Source organism: Mandrillus leucophaeus, unplaced genomic scaffold (assembly GCF_000951045.1).
Source record: "Mandrillus leucophaeus isolate KB7577 unplaced genomic scaffold, Mleu.le_1.0 Scaffold196, whole genome shotgun sequence".
Lineage (NCBI taxonomy): Eukaryota > Metazoa > Chordata > Mammalia > Primates > Cercopithecidae > Mandrillus > Mandrillus leucophaeus.
In genome coordinates this window covers 1,319,558-1,326,529 of record NW_012101987.1, presented here as the reverse complement: position 1 = coordinate 1,326,529, position 6,972 = coordinate 1,319,558, and the positions used below count along the sequence as shown (strand labels likewise).

The following is a 6,972-nucleotide window of genomic DNA, read 5'->3' as shown; positions in this document are numbered from 1 at the left end:
CGCCGCCGGTCCCCGGTCTCCGGCTCCCCCCGCAGACCCCGAGCGTTTCGGAGGCTCCGCCCGGCCTCGTGCAAGTCCCAGTGGCTCCCTCCCCTTTCCCAGGATCCCCCAATCCCGCCTTCACAGCATTATTTAGCCACAACGCCCCTCCCTAAACTCCCCAAATTCATAATACTTAGGGCCCCCTCAGGTCCCCCCAAACCCCCCTGACTCAACCCAGCTCTCCTGGCTTCACCCCACCTTCGGCTCAACCCAGAGGCTGCACCTGGGGGCGCGCCTTGGCCCAGCCTTGCTCAAGGCCCCGCCTTCTTGGGGATAGGGAGCCCCCGGGATGGCCAAGACTTAACTTTGTCTCCCCTTAGGCCCAAGAACAAGTCCTGTCTCCAATCTCCTACCCTTTTCTAGTCTCTGAAATAACTTCCTGTGGCCTCAGGGCCCCCTTCCCACCCACTTGGCCACAACTCCCGCATTCATTCTCCCACTGCCCGCACCCTTCCTCTCCCTTCCTTCCAGGCCTTGGTGCTAGCACTAATTGCTAATGGCCAGAGGGGCGTCGAACTCCACCGTCTAACGCCGACCCCCAACTGACTGAAGCCGGGCTGTTCTGGCCCCCTAGCTGCAGCCCTGTAAGTCAGCCCACTCACGCTCTTTTATTTTGGATCCCTGCTCCCAGCTTCTTGGCTGCTTCTGCTCTCTGTGTGAAATTCCTGAAAAGGGTGTGAGGTAGAGACCTACTATTCTGTCTGTCCTTGGCTCCCGGGGCTTTTAGATCCTCTGCCCAAGTCCTAGAGAACTGGAGTGCTCACCAATTCTTCACCAGCAGTCTTTCTAGACTCAAGTTGAGCTAGGTCCTCAGACACAGCACCCTTTGGTCTTGGGCTGACTCTGTCTCTGACCCACATACCTGAGGCCTTCCAGGGAGCGGACACCTCTGCAGGGGTCAAGTGCCCGTGCACCCCCTTCCCCCCTCCCCTGCTTTTCTCTATCTTCCCTGTCTCTGTTTTCTGTTTCATCTCTCCATTCATTTCCTTCCTCCTCATCTTGACTTTAATCTTATAAATGCTTCTTCCCTATAATTTGTGAGCCATTTCTCATCTCTGTCTAGCTTACCCATTGGCACCTTTTGTGCTCTCTCTCTGCATTCACTTTTCTCTTAGCTCTTCCCTCTTCTGTCTCTTCCCCCTTTCTATCTTTAACCCTTCATATAAATTGCTTTTCTCCTCTCTCATCACATTTTTTTAATGATGTTGGATAAAGGCAGAGCACTGAAAATAAGGAAAAAAACAAAAGCTGTTCTGTGACCTTGGACTTAATAATAGTGTTTTTAAAGCATTCTCCAACTGCTAGACATGTGCATATGTTAGCTTTTCTACATGACCACAATCCAACAAGATGGATATTTTGATTCCAATTTTCCATATGAGGAAACTGAGATCAGGTGGTCAGGGAGGTGAAGGGATTTTCCAAGGTCATATAGCTAATGAGCTGAAGAGCTGAAATTTGAACAGTAGACTTCAAGCCTTGACTATTTCCCTTAAAGTACAGTCCTCAGTGACCTTGGAAAACCCCACCCATCAAAGATGCTGTAACAGGTAAATCGGCATGAATACAGTTGGATCTACTTCCTTGCATGGTTTGTAAGGTATACTTCTCCCGTCTCAGTTTACTAATCTGTAAACCCAGAGGGTGTGTGGAGGTGGGGGTGGAATCTGGCCTTTCAAGTCCTCTGATTCTAAACGGTCTCCTGCCTCTCTGATGCCTGCTTGAGTTCATTTACTCCTCCAAAATAATGTCACCCTGCCTCCCTCAGTCTCTCCTTTGTGTACTTACAATCCGCCACTATCCATCGCAATGGGGCTTTCTGATTCTCTATGCCCCTTTCTTCAAATATGCTGACATAGTCCATTTATAGAAGAGCAACCAGGAAAAAAGGGCTCCCTTATGTAAGGCAGAGTCTGTACAAGTCCTTCATGGACCTCTGGTACAAAGGCCTGTCAAACGAGATCAACATTTTCATTCATTCATTCATTCATCCCCAAATATTCAGGGTGCCTACCAGGTGCTATATGGAGATGCAGGGATGGATAAACACAACTCCTGCCTTTGCAAAGCTTATAATGATTGGGATGAGGGGGTGGGATGCTGGAATGAAACAGGCACATAAATATCTCAGGTAACAGGCAGGCAGGCAGACGTGTGTTTCACTAAGATGAGGTACTTGGAGAAATCAAAGAAAGCTTCCCAGAGGCGGTGGCTTGGAGTTGAACCATAAAGATTAGTAGCAAGGGAGTGGGCATTGCAGGTTAAAGTTGGCATTTGGCATTCTTTGCAACTGCTTAGTAAGCGAATAAATCCCTTTCCTACATCAGAGGATGTTTTATCTTTTAAAGCACAGCCCACCTCCCATGAAGAACATTTCTGGATACTTTCTCAGCCTCCACTGCAGCTAGGGCTTGGGCACATGACCCGGGCTTCACCAATTAGATTCACCCACCCCAGATGCTGGAAAATAAGCCAGAATCAGGCAGAATCCATTGGCAGCCAAAAGGGCAATAGTTGGGGCAATTACATCCAGGTGTCTCTGCTAGCCAAAAGGTTCTAACAGCACTATTTGGAGCCCAGTGACGTCTATGTCAATAGTGTGAAGTGCCCTATTTATGCTTGGCTGCGGCTGAAACAATATCTCCACCAATCCAGTTCTGTGCTATGATTTGGAGTAGTGCTCTTGACTTCATGCCCTTTAAACCCAGATCCCATGCCTTTCTGGGGATTCTAAGGAATCTAATAATCGCTTAACTGAATTCTGAATTCTCTTTCTGCTTAAATTATTCAGGATTGGTTTCTGTTGCTTGCAACTGAAACACCTGGCTGAGAACACGGACTGTGGAAACAAAGGGAGGGCAGAGAAAGCAAGGAGTATTATGGGAAATTAAGCTCAGTGAGGGGGAAAGGGAGTAACTGAAGACAACACAGAAAAGGCAGGCAAGGAGTACCAACTTTATTTCATAGACTGTCAAATCTGGAATGTCCACAGGAAATGACTTATGTTTCTGAACACATGCTCTGTGATCCAGAACTTTTTGTAACATATCAATGAATGATGATAACAACGGTTGCCTTGTGGTGGCTGTGAGGCTTTAGAAATAATTATGTAAAGTATTTAACACATAGTAGGTGCTCAATAAATTATAACTACTGCTTTGACGTATAATCTCAGCAACATTTGGAGCAAGGCTTTTTATCCTTATTTAATAGATATGAAATCTGAGGCTCAGGGAAGCTGAGAAACTTGATTTTGGTCATGAAGTTATCAAGTGGTGAAACATAGGAATATTTGGCTCCCAAATCTTTGCTCTGTCACAGAATGCTCCTCCTGGCCTCAGCCCTTTGCATGCACCTTATTCCCAGTATGCTATAACTTCCCTACTCATACTTGAATCCCCTGTCTTATGACCACTACTTTTCTCCCTCTCAGCCCCTCTCACCCCTTCTCCTTTCCCCTCTTTGTTCAGTTATATTTCATTATTGATTTAATTTTTTCTCTTTTAGGGTTCCCTGTACTCCCATCTTTGACTCCACTGATATAAATTTCTTTTTCGTTCTAACTCCTTTCCAGTCTTTCTAGCAAATGCTTCCTCTTCTTTCATCTTTCATATTTGCCTTTCTAGGTAGTTTTGAAATATTTTTTCTATCCTCCTTCCCCCTTTGCCATACTCTACTCTGTTTTAAAAATCCCTTTTATTCAGGCCACCTGACTGAGGCAGCCTAATGTAGTTGAAAAAGCCAGAGGCCCAAGAGGCTGGTTGATTTTGGTTTAGAAATCATCTTTGCTATTTCTCTATGGAGTCAAGTCACTTTATAGTTCCTACTAGGTCTTTTGTTTTCTCATTTGTGAAATGGGGAAAGTAGTACCCACTTCTCAAGATCATTGTGGGAATTAAATGAGATCATGTGTATGAAACTGTCCGGCACATATGAGGCTCTCTTGAATGTCATAAGTAAATCCAATCATCTTATGGATCTCACCCACTGTTTTCCACTCCAGTCTCATGTCCCATAATCCCCACCACCACCACCACTTGATTCCAACCATATTAATCTCTTTTCTCTTCCTGAAATACTTCAAGCTCTTGTTGCCCCAGCATCTTCAAATGGACTCTTTCTTCTGCCTGGAGAGACTTTCCTCAGTCTTCACTAGCTATCTTTTACTAGTCTCTAAGTTTTGCTAATCAAAGCACTTTCCCTAACATAACCACCCACCCAGGCTAAGTTAGCCTCTTGCTGTACTCTCTGTTACATCCTTTCATATTTCCTTATAGCCATTTTAATTGCACTCATTCCATATTTTAATAATTGTCCATTTATTAGAGCATTTTCTTGATGCGTATGTTCCTTACTAGATTGGGAACTCCCAAATATCAAAGACCAACTGTGTCTTGCTTACCGCAGTGTGCACACCAGCTAGTACAGTAACCTACATAGGGTAGAGATGCAAAATAAGTATTTTGCCAATGAACCATCACATATTTAATGAATTTTTACTGAGACAGGCACTGTTTTCACACTAGCCGCACTTTCGCAGAGAATATAATTTAAACTTTAAAACAAAAACCTCCCCGCCCCCTCTGTCTGTCAATTCTTCTCTCCCTTCTTCCTTTCCTTTCCTTCTTTCTTTCCTTCCATCCTCCTTTCTCAGCTTCCCATGATTTAAGTAATTTTTTTAACAGTCTTTCTTCTTAAGCCTCCAGATGATCTCTAGAACATAAATAAACTCTAATTGAGGAAAAGAGAGTGCCATCTTCTGCTCCATCTCTGCTCTATCTAAGCTCAATCTTCCATCAATTCTTTTCCTGTCCACGAATCTCCACTATTTGTTTTCTCCTATTTCAATCACTGTCTTCTCGGTAACTCACATTGTCCTTTTGATCCTGCTTTGCTCTCTGCAGCACGTTGACTCCATTCATCACTCAGCAGATCCCGTTTCTCTTCATTCCCTTCAGCCACCTTGCTCTAGATACTCTCTTGACCTGAGTTCTGCCAACCTCTTAACATCTTGACCTATGCCAAACCCAGCACCATCATCGAGTTTAGCATCAATGATAAGACTAAGGTCAATCCTGAAACTTTTCTTTTTATTGTTGCAGGATCCAAAATAGATTGCTGTAAATATGGCTATCACTGCTATTTAATTCTTTGACTCTGAAAGCTCTTCTGGTGAGTTAAGTTCAAGTTATTTTCTCTACCACTTACTAGTTCACTGATTTTTAGTGAGACTCATAACCTCTTTTAGACTTAATTTCCTCACCTATAAGTGGAGGTAATGGGAAGGCTGAATGAGCCAGCACGTATAAATGAAAGTAGCTAGTGCTGGCCAGGCATGGTGACTCATGCCTATAATCCCAGCACATTGAGAGGCAGAGGTGGGTGGATTACTTGAGGCCAGGAGTTTGAGAACAGCCTGGCCAACATGGTGAAACCCCGTCTCTAGTAAAAATACGAAAAAAAAAATAGCTGGATACGGTAGCATGCCTGTAATCTCAGGTGCTCGGGAGGCTGAGGCAGGAGAATTGTGTGAACCCAGGAGGTTACATTGAGCCAAGATCGGGCCACTGCATTGCACTGCAGCCTGGGTGACAGAGATAGATTCCGTCTCAAAAAAATAAAAAAAGAAAAAAAAAAAAAGAAAAGTATCTAGTGCTGTCTGGCACATAGTAGGTAGCTACTTTCCACCTCCAAATGTCTATTTATTTGGTCCTTCTGTGACCTCTGTCTCTTTACATTCATCTCTCCACTTCTCATTTCCATTTTCCGAACATTTCCACTATGTCTCATTTAGAGCAAACTTTTACCATTGTCTCTAACTTCTCTTTCGTGAAAAATGAAAGAATATTTTAATCACCGTTGTCGTTCTTCATTTCCACTTGCATCTGTTTGACTGATTTCTGCTTCAACCCAGCACTTCTCTGACTTTTTCCCTTAACAATTCTCAATTTTATTATCTTTTTTCTCCAGCTCATACCTTTCACTACCTCCCACTTTCTCTGTCCCCAGTCCTCTAAATCAACCCCTTCTTGTTGTGATTTACTGTAGTCATTTCATATCCTTCGTACAGTCAAAATCCTCACAATACTCCTAAAGTCTCTTTCCTCACTCATCCTTTTGCATTTTCTTTCTCAAATCCACTCAAGTTTAATTCATCTTCATGATTCATTTGCTTGCACCCAAATCTCTGTACCTTTTTGCCTACTTAATCATTTAACCTATTCGAGTTTCCTTTCTCCTCTGTTACACTGTCATCTTTCAACTTTAACACATATTAATGAATGATGTTTCTTTGGACTTTTTCTTCATACAGATCCTAATGCTGGTGTATTTTAAGGATACTCTTCCTGGATCCCATTGACTTTAATTCTTTTCTGGAATCTTTTCTCTCTGGGAACCTGCTTTAGTTAGAAAAAAAAAACAAAATGAAAGGTCTGCAGGATCTGCTCTGTATTTATTCAAGCTGAACTGCTAACGTGGTGGATTTGAATGTATATTACTGATGAAAAGTGTAAGCTTTATTCTCTTCTATAGAGTACTGGGTCATTCTCCTTTCTGAAGCACACTATTTTTATCATTATTACTATATTTTGAACTGGTGAAGGTGGTATCAGCCTAGATTCACTGCTTCCATAACATTTACTGAATGCCTACTATGTGTTAAACACAAGCTATTTTTTTTCTTATTTAACGTTTGCAAGCCTGTGAATTTGGGACTTTTAATCCTTGTTTTACACGTGAAGCATTGGGAATACATAGAAAATGTACAGCCTGCAATATGTTGGCAATTTATATCAAATAAAGTCCTTCTAACTTCTTTGAGTGAGACAGTAAAGTGTAAGAGTTAAGAGTTGCATCCTTTATAACAGGGATGGTGACAACCACTTTGGAAGAGTGTTATTTGATATTTGTCTTCCCTCCTAAACTATA

General features: G+C 42.9%; 1 protein-coding gene across 1 annotated transcript in view; it reads right to left on the bottom strand.

Moving 5' to 3' along the window:
- LOC105538642 (astrotactin-2) overlaps positions 1-709 on the bottom strand; it is an 844,928-nt gene extending 844,219 nt beyond the window's left edge. The window contains exon 1 of the mRNA XM_011978544.1: positions 645-709. The gene's annotated coding sequence lies outside the window, so the exon portion shown is untranslated. The remainder of the gene's footprint in view (positions 1-644) is intronic.
- Positions 710-6,972: the final 6,263 nt, after the last annotated feature.